At 36.8% G+C, this 24432-nt stretch overlaps 1 protein-coding gene across 1 annotated transcript in view; it reads left to right on the top strand.

Annotated features, from left to right (window-relative positions):
• The window catches only part of LOC146000592 (mitochondrial ribosome-associated GTPase 2), a 108694-nt gene that overhangs the window by 47386 nt on the left and 36876 nt on the right, over nucleotides 1-24432 (top strand). The gene's annotated exons all lie outside the window — the stretch shown is intronic.

Below are 24432 nucleotides of genomic sequence, written 5' to 3'. Positions count from 1 at the left end.
TTGTAACGATTCAATTGAAAGTTAATGGAATTGGTATATCCCAGAAGTGTCCGTGACTGTAGAGGGGATAATTTATCTTATCCCTTTAAATTAAGAAGAAATTTATAATATCCCATACTTTATTAGTTGAACGACATATTACATTAATTGATTTGAGTACATGGGCGTCCGGAAGGGGGGGCAAGGGGGGGCCGTGGCCCCCCCCTGGAAAATGAAAGTCAACCAAAAATTATGTATTTCACACATATAATTCATTTTAGCCACAATAATATGTGTTAATTATTGCATGAACACCATAAATTCAAATTTAAGCAATGTTTTTTTAGGGAACAACAATATTTTTGGAGAAAATGTGCCTTGTTTGCCCCCCCTGGAAAAAATACCTTCCTTGCCCCTCCCTGGAAAAAATCCTGCGGACGTCCATGTTTGAGTAGTGTAAGATACCCTATTATAAGGGCGAGAAAGTATGAACCCCCCTCAGGCAGATTTGCCTACACTTAAAACTAGCTCAACATGCCCATATGAGCTTTTTGCTCAAGTGTGGAACCCTGTCTAATCCAAGATTTTTGTAAAAATGCCCTCGGGAAGTTCCTGAGAAAGTATGACCCCCCTCAGATTAATTTGCCTACACTTATAAAAGGCACTTCTGTGAGATTGTTGTCCATAAACTTGTCAAAAATATGGTCCTCTTGATATTTTTTCATATCTTAAGTATAGTGACTGCTATAGTGCCCTAGCATGTATAGATTTCAAAATATTAACAATTCTGTTAATATTGTATTTTTCAGAAAATTCTATTTATAAAACTTAGGCATTTACAGCTTAAGTATTGCATATATCAGGAAAATTATAGAGACATAAAATGTAGAGAATCATGCCTAGAATATGCCTACAAAATTTCAAGTCTCCAGTACTGATAGTTTTGAAAAATCTCAAATTCAAAAAATTATCGATTTTTTAACAAAACTTCTAAACAGCCTCTAGATTTCAAATATGCAACCCCCATGCACCTATCTTTTAAAATAGGCAAGTTATTCAAGATCTAGAGAACAACAAGAGATTTTTGAAAAATTATAGAGATCAAAACGTTGCATCTTGCCATGCCCAGGCCAAAGCAACAAACCCCATGTCTCTAGGATTCATGGTTCCAGAGATAATCAAAATCCAAAAAATTATCGATTTTTTCACAAAACTTCTAAACTTCAAATATGCAACCCCCATGCACCTATCTTGAAAAATAGGCAAGTTATTCAAGATCTAGAGAACAACAAGAGATTTTTGAAAAATTATAGAGATCAAAAAGTTGCATCTTGCCATGCCCAGGCCAAAGCAACAAACCCCATGTCTCTAGGATTCATGGTTCCAGAGATAATCAAAATTCAAAAAATTATCGATTTTTTCAAAATTTGAGTATGTTGCTCTGGGGAACATGCAGAGTCACCCCCCAGGAATATAACTGGCCTAGGATCAAAACTAGTGAAAATTGCAAAAATAAAATAATCGATTTTTTCAAAATTTCAGTATGTTGCTCTGGGGGCCATGCAGAGTCACCCCCCATAAATATAATTATTCTAGGATCAAAATTAGTGACAGAATGCAGAAACAAAAATTATAATAGGGCTTGGATACAGCTACCAGCCACTATATTTTTATTTTGAACACAGCACTTAAAACTAAGCCAAGATGCACCCCCACCCACCCCCACCCACCCCCATCCACCCACACCCACCCCCACCCACCCACACCCACCTACATCCATACATATTTACTTCCCGGTACACTTCTATTGCATCATGTTGTGTAATATTATGCAATAAATTATTAGGCATGTGTTGTTTTCTGATTAATTGGCTATGACATAATGTGATGATGTGGTGTTTTCTGATTGGTTTAAATAAGCAGGGTTTCTATTGGCTCTATAAATCTATATAAGCCAGAGCACAGTGCAGATTCTTCACCATTGCTGGATCGGCAGTGGAACCCACATCGCGGGGGATAGAACCTGAACAGGCTCCACCAAAGTATAGGAGACTTGAAGCATATAATTTGGCGGAATAACCCAAGTAAGGTCATAGAAACAATATACACTGATACAATAAAAGCCAATTTTTGGCAGGGGGGCCAAAGTGGTTCCTAAATACAAAATAATTAATATCTCAAGAACTAATTGACATAGAGCTATGCAGTTTGTCTGCACTGAACCCAACTGATATTTTTTATTAAGCATAGAATTTTGATTTGAATCCCAAGAAATTTTATATAAATACCAAAGCCAAAAATATTAACACAGATACACACATACACACACACACAAAATATTCAAAACACACTGCTGAACCCAACTGATATTTTTTATTAAGCATAGAATTTTGATTTGAATCCCAGAAATTGTATATAATAAACAACAACAAAAATGCCAAATCAAAAATATTGTAATCAATGCAAAAAGAATATATCCAGCCCCAATTGGGCTAAGCATCAAAGGAATTGTAATCCAGACAAATGCAGAACTCCCACAAAAATTTGCCCTAAATGCCATACAAAATATAATCTGGAATATTTCACATATAAACATAAAGGTACTTGTTCTGCACAGTCATCAACATTGCCCCCACAACCATCTACATCTGCTCTGAAAAGGAAGCATGAAACACCTGTTAATGCTGGACCGGCAAAGCAGCCACGCTATGCACCACCTATCCATAGCAGTTTTAATGGCCAATTAAGGGATCACCGGTTTGCATCAGAGCCAAAATGTGACATTAAGAATTTTTTGAACAGTATAAATTCTGATGTGCAGGCAATTCTAAATGCACAAAATAGCTCTTATAAGCTGTCCCTCAAATTGTTTACACAATATAAGAAGCCAAATGGCACAAAATTTACACAGCCCCACATAACAGAAACTGTACCTGTATATTCAAATGCAAATTTAGACAAAATAATAAGCAGTTTGATAGATCAATTGAATATTAAACACTCTGAATTTGCAGCAAAAGAATCAGGATGGAGCCTATGCGGATCTCCACACAAGTTATATGTTAATATTTCTGAATTCAGCCCATTACAAGGATCTACATATCTGCCATTACCTGCCAATATTAAAAACAAAAGAGCCGTGGTTAATATTAAAAATAATGATGAGAAATGCTTTTTGTGGTGTATTTTAGCTGCTTTGTTTCCAGTTTTAAGAAATCCTGAAAGAATAAGTTATTATAAACAGCATGAACATATTTTTAATGAAGCAATGAAGGGCTTAGAATATCCAATGTCTGTTCAGAATATTGATAAATTTGAAAAAAAGGCCAGGGATATTAATGGCAAACAATTATCTATTAATGTTTTTATTTGTTCTACTGGCCGTGGCAATTGCTTGATAGAACATCTCAGAATCAGTACATTTGATGATGAATCTGCTATTCCGATTGATTTGCTCTTAATTGAAGGGGATGATACACACCATTATACTCTGATACATAATCTTGAAGCTTTAGTGAGAACACAACTAGACAAATCTAATAGAATATTTAAGTTGTGCAGAAGATGTTTAACTGTTTTTGATGGTAGAAAAATGGTGAATGGTGTTTGTAAAAAGAATGCAGAAATTGCTAAAAACAAGTTAATTGAGCATCTGAAATACTGTGGCAATTATAAACCTCCTCATATGGTGATGCCTAATCCAAGTGAAAAAGCCAAATTCAAAAAATTTGAAGCCTTGTTGGAACACCCAGCATATATCGTCTGTGATTTTGAATCAAATCTCAAACCTCTTGCATTCTGTAGCCCAGATCCGGAGGAATCTTCAATTACATCATATCAATTACATGAACCCTCCAGTTTTTGTTATATAATTATACAGGATGGGGTTGTTAGTAAAAAAGATTTATACACAGGACCAGATGCCATCAAAAAATTTGCACATAGAATAGAAAATGAGTGCCATGACATAGCATCTAATGTCTTATTAAAATCAAAACCCATGTTGCCTTTAACAGAGGATCAGATTGAAGATTTCAACAATGCAGAAAAATGCCCGGTATGTGATTCTGAATTTTCAGATACAAATATCAAGGTACATCATCATTCTCATACAGATGGTAAATTTTTAATGGCCCTGTGTAATAGCTGTAATATTAAGATCCAGAGACCAAAATTTGTCCCCATATTTTGCCATGGAGCATCCAATTATGATTTTCATCATTTGATCAGGTACGAGGGGTTTGACAAGGAGAATTTAAATATTTTAGCTGAAAATGATGAGAAATATATAGCTATTAGCAAAATAATTAAAGTTAATGGTGTTCCTATTCACTTAAGATTTCTTGATTCATACAGAATTTTATCGGCTAGCCTGGCTACACTGGCCACTCAATTATCTGATGATCAATTCAAAATCACATGTGCTTTGTTTCCAAATCAGGACCTGAAATTAATTAGGCGGAAGGGTGTATATCCATATGACTATGTTACAGATTTTTCTAAATTTGATGAGTGTGCTCTGCCACCACAAGAAGCATTTTACAGCAAAATCAGAGGATCTGGAATCACTGATGATGATTATCACCATGCCCAATTGATGTGGAACAATTTAAAATGCCAGACATTTGGTGATTATCACAAGGCTTATTTAAAACTTGATGTAACCCTCTTAGCTGATATACTTCAGGCATTCAGAAAATCTTCCATGCAAAATTATAAGCTGGATCCAATGTATTTTTACAGTGCTCCGGGCCTAGCATGGTCTGCAATGTTTTTAAACACTAAAATGCAATTGGATCTGATCCAGGATCAGGACATGTATCTGTTTATGGAACAATGTATAAGAGGAGGCATGGTGCAATGTTCTCAGAGATATGCCAGAGCAAATAACAAGTATATTCCCGATTATGACCCAGCACTGCCATCAAATTATATACTGTATGTGGATGCAAACAGCCTGTATGGTTATGCTATGATGGATAAATTGCCATATGCAGGGCTTGAGTGGGTTGAAAATTTCAATATTGAAGATCTTAAGGACTTTGATGACAGTAACTATGGCCTGTTCTTAGAGGTTGATCTGACAATTCCTGATGATTTACACAACACATTTTCTGATCTGCCCCCAATTCCCGAGGTTAAGTGTTCACCTGGCTCTAAACAGAAGAAATTGATGATGACTCTGGAGCCGAAACAGGATTATGTCATATATTACAAAAACCTCCAGTTCCTGATGAATCATGGTGTTCAAGTGACCAAAGTTGGAAAAGTTTTGAGGTTCAGGCACTTAAAATGGTTGAAGCCATATATTGATACAAACACAGAGCTTCGAACATCTGCAATGAGCCAATTTGATAAGACCTTGTTTAAATTGATGGTCAATTCAGTGTATGGCAAAACAATTGAAAATGTCAGAAAACACATTGATGTTAAAATAATTACTGACCCCAGCCGGAGCAAAAAATTGATTGCAAAGCCTAATTTCAATTACAGAAGAATTTATGATGAGAATATGGCACTTTTCAACATGAAAAAAACAAAGATTAAGTTTGATATGCCTATTTATGTAGGGGCTGTGATATTGGAATTGGCCAAATTACACATGTTAAAATTGTATTATGATGTGTTGAAACCTTTTTATGGTGATTGTGTAAAATTGATGTACATGGACACAGATAGTTTTGTTCTTGATATTCAAACAGAAGATGTTTATAAAGATATGTTACAGCCTGAATTGTTTGAATATTTTGATACCACTGAACATACAAGGATTCAACCCCACAACAAAAAGGTGCCTGGCAAGTTAAAAGATGAGACACTTGGTGATGTTATTGTGGCATTTGCTGGGTTAAGGGCCAAGATGTACAGTTTTGAAACATGTAGTGGTGTTGTTGCCAAAAAGGCCAAGGGCATTGGCAGAGTGACTGTGGACAAAGAGCTTGAATTTCAAGATTACAAAAATTGCCTCAAATCATGTAGCGCAATCAGAACATCAGAATCCAGAATTCAGAGTGTGGATCACTTATTGACTAGCAATATTGTAAGAAAAGTGGCTCTGGACCCACATGATGATAAGAGATGTATTTTATCATGTGGCATACATACTCTACCATGGGGGCATTGTGATTTGAAAAATGGCAATCAATGCCCAATTACAGAGCATGATTTGAAATAAATAAACATGCCTATGAACTTATTTGGGTTCAAAAAACAGGCTATTATGGAGCTGCCAACACCACAACCCTCTTCTGATATGATATCTAAACTAAGTGCTTTGTTAATTATTCATCTGAACAGCATACTTACAGATGTTGATGATGAAACAGGTAAAACATTGTACATACTTAACAATAATTTAAATCATTACCAATTACCTGTAGGTGGTCAATTGCAATTTATTACAACCCCTGAGGGTAATGTCAAAATTTCAGTAGGGAGAAATATTTATAGAATTAAGCACTCAAACATGATTTCTGGCACTGTATATACTGTTTCTGCTGGTGACTGCTTATATATTGAGGTCCCGGGGTCATATGACAAGCTTATACATTTTTTTATAGAATTAAAAATTAGATATTCAATAATAAATAACCACTAAAACAAAAATGCATAATGATATATTTGGCCATACAAGACATGAAGATCACAGTGATGAGATTCTGATGCTTGATGTCAGAGTCAAGAAATTAAGAAGTGATTTACAAGCATTACAAACCACACTCAATGCCAGTCTTCAATTAGAAATTACAAATTTGCAATCACAATGCATGGACCCTCTTCTTAAAATTGATTCTGAACTCAAATTGCTGCTTCAGAAATATACTGACCTGGCCACATTAGATAATTTTCAAAATTTAGAAGAAGCTGTAGCAGCTTTTCAAGCCAAATTTAAGAGCCAGGCCACCAACTCTGAGCAATTGAAACAGCAATTGGAGGAACAGATTAATAATGTCCAGACACAGCTCCAAACAATTGTCAAAAGCATAAAATCACAAGAATATTTTGATCTAGTGATTTCCACCCTAAAAGAACAGATTCAATCACTCCAAATACCTAATCTGGACCCTCTGAACAATGCCATAGCCGAGGTTAAAGAAAAAATTGAGACACTTGAAAATTTTATGAACAATTTGCCATCTTCTGATGCTTTGAGTACAATAACTCGGAGTGTTGCCAACATCAAGCTGCAACTTGAAACATATGAAGATTTTGGAAAAATTCAATGTACCATAACCCATCTTGAGGGTACAATAGCAGCAGTGCAAAGTGATTTGACAAATATACAAGAATCTCTAGAATCCCGCCTGCCCGGTATTGTAGATACCCTTGTCAGTGTCCAGCAACAGATCACAAAGCTTGAAAACCTCAACACTGAATCTGAGCTATCTCATTTTCATCACTTGATCGATGATATCCAAACAAAACTTGAAATTTTACAACAATCAACCCCCACTCAGGCAGATATAGCCCTGCTCCAAAATGCTATGCAAAATGTGGCTGATGCATCTGAATTAAATAATGTGAAATTGGCACTTGAATTTTTGCAAAATACTGTAACAAATCTGCCTACATCACAGGATCTTAAAAATATTAAGAGAGCAGTGAATCGCATATTGAAATCAGAAGATATTAAGAATATCCAGACAGAGATCAAACAACTTACTCAGACAGTGGCCACTCTACCAACTAATCAACATATTAATGAACTGCATGCCCTGTTTGAGGATATCAGAAGACAGGTCCATGATCTTACTGCTCAAAATTCAAAATTGGCAGTTATTGAAAATTTGCAACAAATTGTAGCTAATATCAAGCAACAGCTAGGGACCATGGAATCCAATCAAGCAAATGCTTTGTCTGTTTTTGCCACCCAGCTACAAGAGATTGTGCAACAATACAAGAAACTTGTTGTGGACATAAAAATCAAGCCAGGCCATGATGATGTTGTTAGGACCATCAATGAGCATCTTGAATCAGTAACAAGCAGATTGCTTACAGCAGAAAAAGAAATAACAGGCATAATTGAGAATCCAAAACATACAGTAATTCTTGAATTGTACAGCATCCCCAACAAAGAATATGATTCACCATTTACACCATGGCAAAATATATATGCTGTCCCCTGCACAATTTTATTACCAGTTTTTTGTTGGGGGCACACTGAGACCAATCAAGATCAAATATTGGCTTCAACCACAGGCACACCACTACCCTACCTTATCAATAACAAATGCTGATAACAAAGCAAAAATCACCAGTGTAGAGTTAGAGGATTTTACAGACCCCAATACATTAGAAACAGCCTATGCTGAAGATTATGGCCTCTGGAATTTAAAATACAAATAGGGGACAAATTATATTTAGAAAATCCTGTAGTATCAGCTGCTGAACACCCTATAGTTGCAATATTCTTGTTTACATATTATGTCTAGAGAAATTATTGTTGATGAATTACACAGACAAGCCAGACATAATTATAAGAGACTGCCAGTAGTCACAAAAGGCATAGATGATTTATGGCAGAGCGACTTGATTGAGATGGCAAGTGGACAGCTGAAAAACTTAGACAAAATCAACAAGGGCTACAAGTATCTACTCACTGTAATAGACACATTTTCAAAATTTGCCTGGGCTGTGCCACTCAAATCCAAGACTGGAAAATGTGTTACAGAAGCCATCAGGACAATCATCAATCAGAGTGGAAGATCACCGCGCTATTTGCAAACAGATAATGGCAAAGAATTTTATAATTCAGTGTTTCAACAATTTATTAAAAGCCAGTCAATAAAACATTACTCGAGTTACAGTGATCTCAAAGCCTCAATTGTAGAGAGATTCAACAAAACCCTAAAAAATCTTATGTATAAACAATTTACACTTCAAGGTAATTATAAATGGCTTAATATTCTTCCAGAACTTCTACATAAATATAACAACTCGGTCCATTCCACAATCAACATGAAACCCTCTGAAGTAACTCCATCTGATGAGCAAAAATTGATGAGGACTGTTTATTATCCTAGATACCAGCCAACAACAAGAAAGGCCAAATACAAGGTGGGTGATCAATTAAGAATCAGCAAATATAAGCATTTATTCAAAAGAGGCTTTACAAGAAACTGGAGCACTGAATTATTTACAGTGGTTCAAATTAAACCTGGGACCCTTAACACATATATAATAAAAGACCACCGAGGAGAAATTCTCAAAGGCAGATTCTATGAAGAAGAACTCAGCAAAACTAAACAGCCTGACACATATCTCAGAAAAAATCATCCGCAGAAAAGGCAACAAGTTATTTGTCAAATGGCTAGGACTTCCAGAACACAGCTGGATCGATGCAGACAAAGTGATAATATGAGCACCTGGGATGTTATAAAAAGGCTGCCAGAACCTGAACAGCAGATTAAGAGAAATGGCAAGTTGCTGCCTGAAAATATTAGATGTCTTATTGTTGGGCCATCGGCTTGTGGTAAAACTACACTAATGATTGATAATTTTTTATTGGCACCCAACTGGTTAGACTGGAAAAACAGGCACTTGTATATCTTCTCTAAGAGCTTGGAACAATTAAAATATCAACAGCTGATGAAACTATATGATGGATTGGATATTGCCACTTTTGAACCAGATGTTAAGCCACTTCATGAATGTCTCGATAATTCTGTTGTGTGTTTGATGACATTATACTGGATAATCAAAACAAGGTTAGAAATTTCTTTACACAGGGCCGACACAAAAACATTGATTGCTTCTACCTGGCACAGACTTTTTCAAAAATACCCAAGCAGCTGATCCGAGACAACAGCAATTTTATATGTGTGTTTCATCAAGATCATACCAACCTCAAACACATACATGATGAATATGTAGGTGGGGACTTGAGCTACAATGATTTTTCCAAGTTTTGCAGTAGGTGCTGGAACCAGGACAGTTATGGGTTTGTCACGATTGATATGACAAGAAAACCCAATAGTGGCAAATACAGAAATAAAATCAACAATTTTCTAGACATTGAAACATAAATAAATAACCATGAAAAGGACAATTATTGATGATCTTAAATAAGAGATTATCTTGTAAAAAGATTTAAGGGATGGAAATCACAGAACCGAGGAATTTATGAACAACACAAACAAACAGCCTATAATTGATGCTATTAGTGAATTAGGTAAAAATATCAAAACTGTTACAGAGCAAAATCAAAATTTGATCACAGAGCTTGTACCTGTAGCTGCTAGGAACATATTAGATTTTCCAATCACCCCACTTTCCAGTATTCATACACCTAGTCCTGTTGCTCCTCGAAGAATTGAAGCTACTCAGGATCCTATTGAATTGGGTCTTCTTGCTCAAAAATATTTAAGCACACCTAAAGAGAACAAAGATGAGGTCTTTGGCTTATATGCTGACACAGAGCGTGATGGTAGCATCATATATAGAATTGGCAATTTCAGAGTAACATTTTGGGAGATGATATAATTGTATATTCAGAATCTCATCTTGGAGAAAAGGGTGGTTTTGTTAAGTATCTCGGAACACCTGGATTGTGGGAACTGATGACTAGGAAGAGACCTGGCAGCTATACAGATCAAGATTATGAGCACTACAAAGAAATATTAATAAAATCAGATGCTCTATACCAGAACAATGATCCCACACAAAAAAGAGTCAAGTCTAGCAGTGGAGCAAAATACAACAATTTAATCAAGCCCATATGGTCACAAATTAAGACAGGCAGTGGAATCAAACAATACAACACCCTGCCTAAAGAATTTGTATGGGTTGATGATGTCAGGAAACTTGTAGATAGGTTATTGGTGATAGCTGGGGAGGAAAATGCTGGCAACCACAATTTTTACAATGAAAAGGTTGGAATTATGGACATGATAAGCACCAAATTGTCTAATTTTATAGTGAATGACACTAAGGGGATTGGATATCTTATAAAAATTATTAATACTCTACCACCTAAATTTTGGAATATTTCTGAGGGCCGGGGGTTGGTTAATGACATTATAAACAAGCTGCCATTTGAATTACACATTCCAGGCTATCAGTATTGTGGTCCAGGTACAAAATTGGACCATAGATTAAACAGAGGTGATCCTGGTGTTAATCCCCTAGATGCTGCTTGTAGAGACCATGACATAGCATACAACACACATTCTGATCTTGACAAGAGACATGTTGCAGACAAGAAATTAGAAGAGGCTGCATTTGGTAGATTTGTAAGCAAAGATGCTTCTTTGAGTGAGAGAATAGCAGCATTGGGGACCACCATAGCTATGAACACCAAACAAAAACTGGGGTGGGGGCTGTGAATATGTATATAATAAACCTAGAATGAAGGCCAAGGGTGTTATGTATCAAATACCTTATGCAGGTCTTAAATCTCTTGGGCCTATTGATAGTCTTTTAACCAAAAAGCAGCGCAAGAAAAAAAATTCTTGTATTGCCAAGGGCCATGGTATGAAATTGTTGCTTAGTACCCCCCAATTAAAAAAATTACAACAATCCAGGAAAAAATCACATGTGGGGGGTTTCATATTTACTATCCCGGCCATCTTAGCAGCACTTGGGGCTGTTGGGAGCTTGGCTGGGGGATCAGCTGCCATAGCAAAAACAGTAATAGATGCCAAGAAAAATAGGGCAGAATTAGATGAATTGAAGCGCCATAACCTGGCCATGGAGAAACAAGGCAAAGGTGTTAAGAGAGCCATGAATAAGTTTAAAAAAAACAAGAGCCGCTTACAAACCAAGATATTGAAGCTTTAATCAAGCCACTGGGCATCAAAAATTTTAGAGGTGTGTACATGTCTGATTCTTTACCAGAACAACCACTCAACAAAGAGTGTGGCATTGTTAATTTGGATAAGTACAAAAATCAGGGCACTCACTGGATTTGTTATCTTAAATATTTAAAAAATGAGGCATTTGTGTTTGATTCATTTGGAGGTGTTCCACCTGAAAATTTAGTAAAATATCTAAAATCAGCTAATCTTTATTACAATAATGCCCGTGTTCAAAATTTCAAAGATGTTAATTGTGGACATTTGTGTTTATCTGTTCTTAGATATATGTCTGAAATAAATAAACCATCAATTGAAAATTTTCAAAAAGCCTTGTGGTATTTAAAACATCATGGGGGTATTCCATCTCACCAGCCAAAATTCAATATTGAAACTTAGATTACATGATGACATTGTGTATCCCAAAACAATAGCTCTCAGAGCATTTTATGGCATGTACTTGATCCCTAATATTACACACCACAACAACACAATTGCAGTAGGGGATCAAAAAATTGTCATCACTCCAGGGCAGTATAATCTATCCACTCTAAATGCTCAATTACCCAGAGGTATAGTTTTAACTCAAAATTTTGTCACTCACAGAGTAGAGATTGTAGCTGCTACAGAAACAGTGGATCTGGGTACTATAGGAGAGCTGTTAGGCTTTGAGAACAACACAAAACTTGAAGCGGCCATCAAACACACTGCTATTAATATACCTAAATTCTTAGCCATAGAGACTCTAAATATTCACTGTAATGTGGCTGAGGGTATGATCACCAAATCAAATGGCATAGGCACTCACAAACAAACTGGCATCATTGCAACATTTAAACCTAATTCTGAATTTATGGAGCCAATCATCTACACTCCATCCCCAACATTATATTTTCCTGTGTGCCATAATAGAATAGATAACATTGAATTGATGGTCACTAATGAAAAAGAAGAATTAGTTGATTTTGCTGGAGCCACAACAACTGCAATCATAGAGATTAATATTTAAATAAAAATACATACAAAAAAAATGGAAAATATTGAGAGTTATGAGCTACAATCATTCCCCCCAAACAGGAGGACATTTGCAAATTTAAATCAACCCAACACAGAGATTGAGGTTGATCTTGATGTAGGGGATGGCTTTATACACCCCCACAGAGCAGATCTATACATCAAATTTGATGTTGTAAAGCTCGATGGAACAGATTATCCGGCAAATTCAAATATAAGATTGGTGGACAATTTTGTGCCACATCTGTTCTCTGAAATTGAGATCAGAAAGCATGGTGTTGTTATAAACAGAGTGGATTATCCCGGCATTACCTCCACAGCTTTGGCCACACTAAAATTATCCAAAACCGAGGCTTCTTACTACAAAATAGGTGGATTTGAGGCTGGTGATAAAATTATATCTAAGAACCACACAGTGCTGTTCCCTATGCGCCTGTTGCCAGGATTCTTTTCAGATTACAAAGATATTATGTGGAAGGGTGGTTTAAGAATCACATTTAGAAGAGCTGCCAATGATAATAATGCTTTGATGAGGTACAGTGCAATAAACTCTACAGGGGAAGCTCTGCCTAATACCCTACCTGATGAAGGCAAATGCATTATTCAGACTATGGAGCTAAGAATCCCAGTTGTTGAATATGAAGCCAGTTATGCTCTTAAATACAAAGCAGATATAATAAAAAATCCACAGGTTCCTTTACAATTTTATACATATCAATGTGTACAGAAGCCCGCAACTGGTACTTATTATGAGTTTGATGCTACAAATTCATTCTCCAGTATACAATATGACATGCCGGATTTTGTGGTGGTACTGTTTCAGACTGGAAGACACAATAATCAGGAAAAAAATTCAAGTAAATTTGATGGCTGCAACATCAAGAACATATATCTTAAAAATGGCAGAAATGAGGTCTTTCCTAGAGAAAATTATAATTTAGACATGTCCAAGGATGATTTTCTTAAATTATATGAAGCATTTACAGCATACAAAAGGGTCACTACTGGCAATACTGACATGTATTACACACCAGATGAATTCAAAGCACAGAGACCCATGTTTGTCATCAACACTTCAAAAAGAAAACAAGTTGTGGTTAATGATAGGACAAATATTAAAATTATCTGTGAATTCCATGAGGCATTACCTGATGACACCATATGTAGTGTTATTCTCATAGGGGAAAAATCTTATCTTTATGATGTAAGAAATGAGAGAGTCACAGAACAATTCTAGAAGAATTACATTATCTTAATACTAGATATACAAGTTGAGGCTGGTGCCCAATTGAACTTAAACCGGAAGTAAATATGTGTGTGTGGGTGGGTGTGGGTGGGTGTGGGTGGCTCTTATGAGCATTTTTCGCTTAGTTTTAAGTGTGGCCAAAAAAAATATCAAGAGGGGCTTATTTTTAACAAATTTATGGACAACAATCTGGCAGATGTGCCTTTTGTAAGTGTAGGCAAATCAATCTGAGGGGGGTCATACTTTCTCAGGAACTTCCCGAGGGTATTTTTACAAAAATCTTGGATTAGACGGGGTTCCACACTTGAGCAAAAAGCTCATATGGGCATGTTGAGCTTGTTTTAAGTGTAGGCAAATCTGCCTGAGGGGGGTTCATACTTTCTCGGGTTTATAATAGCACCAATTACACTACTGATTTGATTTATTTGTTGTATTTAACTTCGCTTTTCTTCCACTTTGGCCAATCGCGAAGATGAGGATGAATTGTGATAAGATGAAGCAGACGAAGGTCAAACCACAAAAAAAGCTCCACATAGGATTGTACTGGCTGTGAGTCCAGACGTCATACTCTCGTTAGTCTGCTAAATGCAGTCCAGGGTGTACTATGTGGAAGACAGTCTGACAATTATTGAAAATATGGATCGAAATCAGTTGTCCCTCCAAAATTCGCTTTCCCTCTGAAATCCGTTATCCTTCCAGAACCTGTCTTGCCTCCGTAATTCTTCTCGCTCCGAAATCCGGATCTTTTTTTTGGCCATCGCTAGTACCAACCACTCATCTACTCAGGTTTTACTAAGTTTCAATTCAATTTATTCAACAGTAGGATAACCAGGGTTGAACAAACAGCTCAGAGTAGGATTGGAACTACTGAAATGTAATAACGCTGGAATCGAAGCCAGGTCCACTTGATTACGAAGCTACCATGCTAAATGCCTTCTTGTAAAAACGCCTGCCATCTACTAGCATCTGGAGACACAACGAGTTCGCTTCAAACAGTCCTATCACAGGAAATTCTAGATTGATATCGTTAACAAGTTCCACTGGGGTTCATTCGACATGGAAACCTTCTGCGTTCGTCCTCCCCTCTCCTCCTTTCCACTGGTATACTCCTTCCTGCAGAGCTCTTACATAATGTCCACCACAAGTCATTTCAGTCGCAACACACACGCAATGCTAGCACGGAAGTCACATCGACTTCCCTGTTTGATAATGAAAAACCGAAAAAAAGCCCCAAAACAGCGTTGCTAAGCACGCAACAAGTATCGCACAATGAAAATATTTTTAAAATCTGCTATCTGATCACTGTTAGAATAAAGTCCTATCATATTTTACTTTTCGTCCAGGGTACAATATTTGGCATAACTTGTACACTTATCGTGCCTGAAAAACTTGCAATGTTTTGTTACGTGATAGGTATAGAATCTACATGTTATTTTGCCGAAGAGTTTTAGTTTAAAGTTCATTTTATGCTCACACAAGCAAATCAGGACCTGGCGTCATTGGCGATTAGTTGCTATTTTCTACTTGTTTGTCGCTAGACTCCATCGTTGCTATGCCAAGTTCTGAGTCGCGAGAGAGATTTGATTTGATTTTTGTTCTTAGCGTCGCTTTTCTGCCAATTTCGGTTATTGCGACGATGAGGATGAGTGGTGATACGATGTAATTGATGATGGGAAAATTAAAAAAAGAACACTCGTGCTCAGACCGGAATTCGAACCAGTGAACCCTGGCGTTGTAAAGCTCTGTGATAACCACTCCTCCGATGAGGTCGGCGCTATATAGAGAAAAGAAAGTATTGCTTACTTATTTGTTTACTTACAAATTGTGGTTGCTAGGTTGATTTCATCAAGTTGATTCAAATTTGTATGCATATTAGAAACACAACAAAGATTCTTCCAGAACTTTTTAATATGAAGGGTTTGAAGGCTGTAAAGAAATCACCCGAAATTTTATTCTTTAAAGTTCGAAACCCTAGTGGTAAAGTCGTATCCTTGTAATGAAAGGGTCCCGGGTTTAATACCCGATGGAAGCACATAGTGGTTCGGATCCCACTTAAACTGTAGATCCAGACCTGATTAGCCTATCTGTACATAAAGCAAAAACTTAATCAGTTCATATGCAACACTTCTTTACACGCGCTTCTCGTCCCTCGATGTGATCAGCTGGCAAGGCTGGATACCTTAAGCCCCGCGACAGGTTAAGTTTGCAGCAAGTTTTATGTATTAATCCACGCGAGAACGGCCCTCAGCGCCTCCTGTGCCAGTCTTGCCTCAACCGCCGAACAGTTCAATCACATACAGTGAGAAAATCCGCAGTATTGCAGCGGAACATTATTCTGCGGGCACGATTGGGGTTTATATATGCGAAAAATTGCTGCAAACTTAACCTGTCGCGGGGCTTAGCTGGCTCTTCATCCGCCTTACCAGTTCCAGGTATAGACAACCGCCCGAAGGCAAAGGGAAGATTTCTGCCTGTACTTCCCTTGCCCCCTCGCTTCAATGGTTGAAAGCCCGTGGTTTCAGGTCCTCCAGTCTATCTCCTATAGGATTGGTTTCCCTTCGATTCATTTGAAAATCCTCTAAAGAACTCAGGAGAACATTTTCTGCAGTACTTATGTTCTCTGTATTTACACAACCTTTCAAACGTTGTACAATATGTATGTATAATATGGGATGTAGTTTTATTTGTATATGAATGGGAACGTACTTGTAGAATGTATTATGTGCAGATAAAAATGTTATGGTTTCTTTTATCTTTTTTTCTAATATGGAATATATAATGATTAAATAACAAATATCTCGCTCTCGTTTTAGTAGTGTTTTATTTAAATATACTAATAATTTGACCTCCAATTAAAAAATGGGTAAGCTAAACAGTCATAAATACGGATGTATTAATATGGGCAAGAAAACGCGCGTTCTAATTGTTGTTGGTTTGGTTTATTTTACTTCACCTTTCTGCCACATTTGGTTATCGCGAAACTGAGGATGAGTGATGATATAATGAATTTGATGAAGGGACCTCACAATGAACAATTAAGGCTGGGATTCGAACCCGTGACGAGCGCGGATTCTTGTTCCTGTGTGTTGTACTCTGCAGTGAATAATGAAATAATTTGGAATGAAAAATGTATCCCAGAACTCAAAAAGCCAAAAGAATATCATTGAAGAAAGTAGAAAAAAGTGTGTTTTGTTACCTGTTTATCTCCTCTAATATATTGAATTTTTGCCACCTCCCATCGCTTTTCTAGCTGTATAGATTTAATCGCGATGAGCTTGGAAGTCACGAGGGACAATCATAAACAGAGAACTCTGAACTCCTAATTTCACAGTGCCCTGCAGATGAACTGGGAGGAAATTATTTGTATTTTCCCCTTCTTTAGCGTTGCTTTTCCATCACTTTACCTAAATTCTGTCATGACGATGAACGTTGATTAAATTAAACGGATGAAGAGTGGTTACAAGTGAACACTCATACACAGGCCTGGGCTCGAGTCCGGATCCTTCAGTAACGAGATCGTGAGATGGAGAAATTAGGGAAATCAAGCAATGTACATCTTTTACAAAAAAGTTAATCACATACAAATATGGTGTTTCAAAAGTCCAATTGAAATTTACGTCCCACTGAGTAAATACGCAGTTTGCTTTACCGATACCCACGTATCTGAATCGTTAGAACTTTCACACTCATCGGCCGACCTCCGTGGGGGAGTGCAAGTGGTCCCGGATCTGTACCCGGTGGAGGCACACAGTGCTTCGGATCCCATTTTAAACTGTACGTCCAGTCCCGATTAGCTTTTATGTACATAAAGTGGACTTAAACACCAAATCAACCAGCCGCGGGGGAGTGGTTATCACTGCATGCTATGGCACCAGGAGTTCCGGGTTCGAACCACGACCTCGGCATGGGTGTTTTTTTGTGTTCGTCTCTTCATTAATTGTATTGTACCATCTTCGCGATTAACCAAATGTGTCAGCGACGCTAAGTAGCATAAATCAAATCATTGATTGATTGATTGTTTGATTTGGTTTGTTTTACTTCGCTTTTCTTACACTTTTGGCTAATCGTGAAGATGATACTATAAAATTGATGAAGGGACAAACACAAATAACACCCATGCCCAGGTCGGGGTTCGAACCCGGGATCTCTAGCTTAATAGTCAAATCAACATTTTTGGATTTTCGAAAGTGGGTGGAATTAACGTGTGGTTCTTTTAAGTAATCCTTCCTCATTTTGAAATCCTTTCTTTTCTTTGGCGTTCTATCTTTAGGAATACTGGGCCCTAAAAGGGGGGAGGGGATTATGACCCACACCAACCTCCCTTGGGCACGCCACTGATTGCTACCCCGCTACCCCAAGTGTCGATATCACCGCACGTCAGTGCTTAAATGTCGTATTTCGCACTGATTGAACAGTAGTTTTATATCACATACAAACGCACAAATTCACGTATAATTGATCAGGATATTATCATTTCAAATTTGCGATTATAATTAGTGTTCTTACTCTAAACTCTTCTTCGAACTACTACCTTATTCAAACAGATGCATTCCCGCAAAACACAGGACCAATCTTTTGAAGTCAACAGGCTTCTTATATTTCAAATAACCTTGTTTTTATAGTGGGACCACTACAGGAAAAATAATAAATAAAAAAATATTTATTTTTCTGACTGAATCGTCCTTTCTTATTCATTCAGAACGTTGCTTTCACATCAAGAACATTTCAAATGTTATACAGCATTACAAAATACGTGAATAATGTTGATAAAGTAAAATCCAATCTTTATACCGTTCTGCATAATGTACCTTCATTTTTCAAATTACCAAGGGCAAACAATGCTATAGAGATAAAATTTGATCCTACATTGATACTTACTCTAAATTCGTTAAGAATTATCATCGTTAATATATAATTGCTAACACTTACGATTCAACTTATGCATGCAAAATAATTTTGTTAGGTTGAGGAAAGAGCTTGTAAGATTGGAATTTGGTATTAAATAAACTTTCTAACTTTGGAAACAGAATTCCCGTGTGTAACTTGAGTACATTTTTAATATTCTAGAAATCCGGTAAATATTTGGCTGCACAAGTTTGACTGGTTTGGTTGAAGGTTACAATCTTTTAAAATCATTTTTCGTGTTAAAAATTTCACATCAAGCAAAGAGAGAAAGTGTACACATACTAATGTAGCAAATGTCCTAACCTATTCGAAATATCTGGATGCTAAGAACACTAACCTTAAATTAGGGATGTGACGAAGCTGAAAATTTACCGATGCCGATGTGCTCACCGATAATTTTTGGAACCGATACCGATGCCGATATTTAACCGATTCCGATACATAAGACTATTTAACGAAAATGGGATGTTATTTTCAGCATGACAAAAATAAATTTTCTATGTACATTTCTATTGCATATCATATGTATATACATATATATTCTCAAGAGATGCGAATGTACATTTGCATCTACAAAATGTTATGTGAACCTTTAAGAAGAACATGGATTCTCAAGAGATTAAACATTAGTACACAAGTAGTTCTTTGAAATGCAAAATGAATTCCTGTTCTGCCAGATTCAACTTCAGAAACACGAAATTTGGAAGCACTTCAGGAAGTAACCTACTTCTTCTCTTATCGCAGATCTGTTCAGCAACACTGAACACTCAATCACTGAATACTGATGCAGCAGCTATGCCGAAGTATTTTCTCAGGACTTGCTTCAGGTTTGAATATTCATTTTTGAATTTCCAATACAACAGCAGATCCTGGTTCAGCAATGTACTGTTTTATTTCAGATTTATAGTTAGGTTGATCCTCTGAATGAGTTTGCAATAATTTTATTACAAAAACTCTACAATAATGACGAATCATAACCAAATTTTCAATAAATCTTACAAAACTAGAATATAAAACTTATTAGAAGGTAAAAATTCTAGTACAATCTGTTCCGGTTTAAATATCGGATTTTTGCCGATTCCGATACCGACGCCGATGTGTCAATTTCGGCCGATTTTCATACATCTGTAATCGGCTTCGGCACATCCCTACCTTAAATGATCTAACAGTAATTAAAGCCTATGAAAATGGGTTTACGATCACACGAAAATGGGAATATTAATACAAGCGATTTACTTTAAGAAGTCCAAAGCAAAAAGCAGGAGAACACAAAAGACCTCGTGATCTATCATGAGAATAGGGCCTCCACGATGACGCAGTGGTAGCGTCGTCGCATTGCAATCAAGGGGTCCCGGGTTCGATACCTGGTGGTGGAGGCACAAGTGGTTCGGATCCCACTTTAAACTGTAGGTCCAGTCCCGATTAGCCTTCCTGTGCATAAAGTGGACTTAAAACACCAAGTCAATCAATCAATCAATCCTATCATGAGAATATTATTAGAAGAAATTCGTATTCTAGAATTGTTATAATTATATCCCTAGACAAGCTAGATATGGTAAAAATCAAGAGACAATTTATTTTTCAGGATACGGGGTAAGTTTTAGGAATATCAGCGTGTATTTCATTCATCCCTAACAAGGACAAATTACTTTTAACTGTACCTGGACATGTATTGAAATCGTACCATACTGACATATAAGTTCATATTTATATTGCCCCTTGTACTTGGGATATTTAGAACAGGTTGAGATAAAATCTCGCTCTCCTACTTTTATACAGAGTATAAATTTAAATAAAGGAAATAGGTTACATGAAATCCCAATGACTAACGTGTAATGGACATTTCCACTCATTTTTTTTAAAAGCAATTTTAAAACTACACCCTGGGAAAATGACCCCTGCAATTTTTCGCGTTTCTCTGCGTTCAGTTAAAGGGGAAAACCAGACTTCTAAAGTTGGGAGGCTAGAGTTGCGCTGATAAACACCCCCCGCCATGTTAATACGTCACTACTCAGAGAGAGCTCGTTTGTCGTCTGCTTCGAGCGTCCAGTTTACTTGGGGTAGCTCACGGAGAGGCAACGTGTACAGCAGTTTTGCAAATCTGTGTAGAGTTAAATAATGGAAGGGAAAGCTATGCTTTATAATGGTCATTCTTCTATTAAATATCCCTGCTGCTCACGTGAAAGATACATGAAAGAGTTCTGTTGCGTGCGTGTTTTCATCAAGTCACGAGAAAACTATTGCTTGTAAAATTGGTTACTGACCAAATTTTCAAAAATATATTTTAAACTTATATTTATCGAAATTTACCATAAACCATGTAGTTCAAAATAAGAATTTTCACATTCTTCACCTTACTTTTAATGCCTATTTATACTTTCTTTTCCATAAAGCAATTTCAGTCTGTGTTTCATTTCTGTTACGCAAATTATGATAAAATAGTTTTGTGCGGATAAGAGAAAATACACTGAGAAGATTACATCAGTTGCATAGTACATTTCAAAGCTAAGTTTATGTATAATTATTACAAGGAAATAATGTATATAACATTATATCACATACTGAAATATATTTTGAATTTTTTACTGCGAGAAAAGCTGCCTCATCTCTTTTCCCGAACGTAATTGGTTCACAAACTCATCACTAGGGATCCTATCGAGACGAGACATCAGACGAGACATGGCAGTCTTGGTTTCGTTTTCGTTGAGAGTTGTAAATGTCTGTCTCGTGTTTATTTGTAAATGCCTCGTTGACAGTCTCGTCTCGGTTTCGGAGGGCAATTCTCGTTTTTGTCTCAAGTCTTGAGAAATATAGAATTAACAACTTATGCAAAGGCTTATCTTACAAACTTTCACTGTGCATAGAGATCATAAACACAAAACAATTTTTCTTATTTTTTCTTTTGTTTGTTCGTTTGACTCCTCGTTTCAATGCTAAGAGCCTTCTAAAACTGGATATTATCCTGCTTATACGTGTATATGTGAACCAAACTGCCGATTCAGAATTACCACGAATGAACTGGCGTTGTAATTATTATACACAAAATTCATGATTTAACTGAGGAACTTACATGTTCCAGGTTTGACTCTCGAGCTGGGCATGGCTGTTCCTTTGTGAAAGTCCTTTCATTGAAGTGGAAGTTGTTTGGTGGAGGAGGGTGGGTTTGCTCGAGCCTTTGGGGACAGTAGGCCTAAGGGGAAACTTCTATTGTTAACGTTAGTGTTACTCACGAGACGAGACATTTCCCGTGTCATCTCATAAAAGGAGACGGGAAAAGAGAATGTTTTGAAATGAGACGGGACAGACCAAAGTTTCGTCTCGTCTTGTGGGCAGGTTGGGTGATACTTAGATTGTGCTGGTTGGTGTTGGTGGGGGAGTTTCTCCTGCATACTGCTCGTAGTCATTGTCGCGATTACCCAAAAGTGGGAAGAAATGTGACATTAGAGAAGATGGATACTAACCATTATACAATATGACGGAAAAGCGACGTAAAAGTAGGATAAATACATAAATTTGCCATATAATATTAACTGAAGAAAACTGTCGTTTACTGCAGGAAATTTAAAAACTCCGCGTACCTTTTTTTTTTTTTTTTTTTTTTTTACCATATCACCTCTAATATTGAAGAAATTGGCGTGTAAACCCGAGTGTTCTAAACGCAGGGTGCGAAATCCAGGGAGGAATTTCCCTCCCACCAATAATCTTGTCCTGAAATTTCCCCCCACCAATCTCTTCCGGGAAGGAGAGTTTTTGTTTTAACAAGAAACATAAACAATTAATTTGGGATTCGAATATATTTGACTGGATTAATATCGAAAACGTACAAAAAGAACGGACAACAAAGAGCCTCATCTCTAAGGACACTGAACACAGCTATCCCCAGAACACAGAAATATGACCGACTTGTTATTTCTTCTCCATTTCTCATCGGCTTTCTTTAGCAACCGCGAAGTATATAAATATATTAATAAAACACGTATTAGCATTTATATGTGGATTTTATACAGGAAACTATTATCTTCTCTTAATGTACCTTAATTTTTGTCCCCCCCTCCTTAGGCAAGTCATTGTTCATAGCATCAGTAGTAGCTACATTAAAATCTTCAATTTGCAATTACATTTTGAATGAAGGATATAGTGTGTTTGTGTGCGACTGTCTGCTGCTTCCCCCCCCCCCACCAATCTGCAGTGATTTCGCACCCTGTCTAAACGTATTGTTATTTTAAAAATTGCGAAGAAAATAATTGTAATTAAAGAAAATACATTTTTTTAACAATATTTTCTTGCAAGTCAGAACCTATGTATTGGCAATGAACAAGGCTGTTCACGTGTTCAGCCATTGACTGTTACCTTACCAGTATTGCCTTGTCAGCCTAATGAAAACCCTCTACCGAGTGGCTGAGCACACATTATTTTTGCACTGGAAGTTTTACGCAGTAAGAAATGACTGTCGCTTGCACGGCCCATGCTAGTTTACGGGACGAGCAGAAGCCTTGCCTGCACGCATTTCTAAAGGATGACGTCTACTCTGTGCAGAGGACGTTTTCAAATCTGTGACGTAGGAGGTGAATTTCAGCAGTGTTTGAAGGCGTGAATCTCGAGAACCAAAACAAATATAGCCGAGATATTTTGCACATTTCAGTTTGGTGTCATTATCAGTAATATGAATAGATTTAAAACGTTTTTCATGTCATAGTGGAAATGTCCATTAAATGTTGCATTACATATAAACGCATAAATTTACTTGTAACTGATAAGGACATAACTATGTTTAATTTGCGATAATAATTATTATTCTTACTGTGAAATAAATACATTTACAGGAACAACTCGCTCATTCAAATACATGTATTTCGCTAAAACATCTTTTTTGACCCTATCAACTGTTAGTCGATTTTGGTCACCTTTCTGAGTTTTTTGCGCACATATTTTTCACAAGAATGAATATATACTGCTTGTTCTGTCGAAATTAGGATATTGTAAAAAGAGATGTGTGGCATCTTGATTAACTTCTCCACATGTGCAGGTTTGTTTTGTTGTAATATGTAATCGTGCTAAATGATCATTAGTGCGAACATGACCTGTACCTAACTCCTCTATGCCTGTACGTAGACGTATTATAAAAGTAATAACTGATCTTGGAAGTTTATATGAGTAGTACCAAGGTTTGTTTTGTGAATGTTCTGCAAGCCATTTATATGTATTGCCCGCGGATTGAAATTGTTCTATACACCACTGTTTCCATTTATCTTGAAGTTTATATTTAACCCTTGGGAGAAGATCCGTGTATGGAAGTCTCGGAAGTGCGGTAGATTCCGATGATCGGGTGGCTTTGGCATATACGTCCACACGTTCATTTCCCGTGTTTACTTGGTGAGCCTTTACGTAACTAAACTGAAGGTTGATATTTCTTCCATTAGCATACTGGGTTTGTTTGTTGGATTATTAGTATGATAAATAAAGAATGTTTACAAATCTGAGGATATGAGGAAGAAC

This window comes from Lepisma saccharinum, chromosome 1 (genome assembly GCF_977018435.1).
Source record: "Lepisma saccharinum chromosome 1, izLepSacc3.1, whole genome shotgun sequence".
In the NCBI taxonomy this organism is placed as follows: Eukaryota; Metazoa; Arthropoda; class Insecta; order Zygentoma; family Lepismatidae; genus Lepisma; species Lepisma saccharinum.
This window is presented reverse-complemented; position numbering and strand designations above follow the sequence as displayed.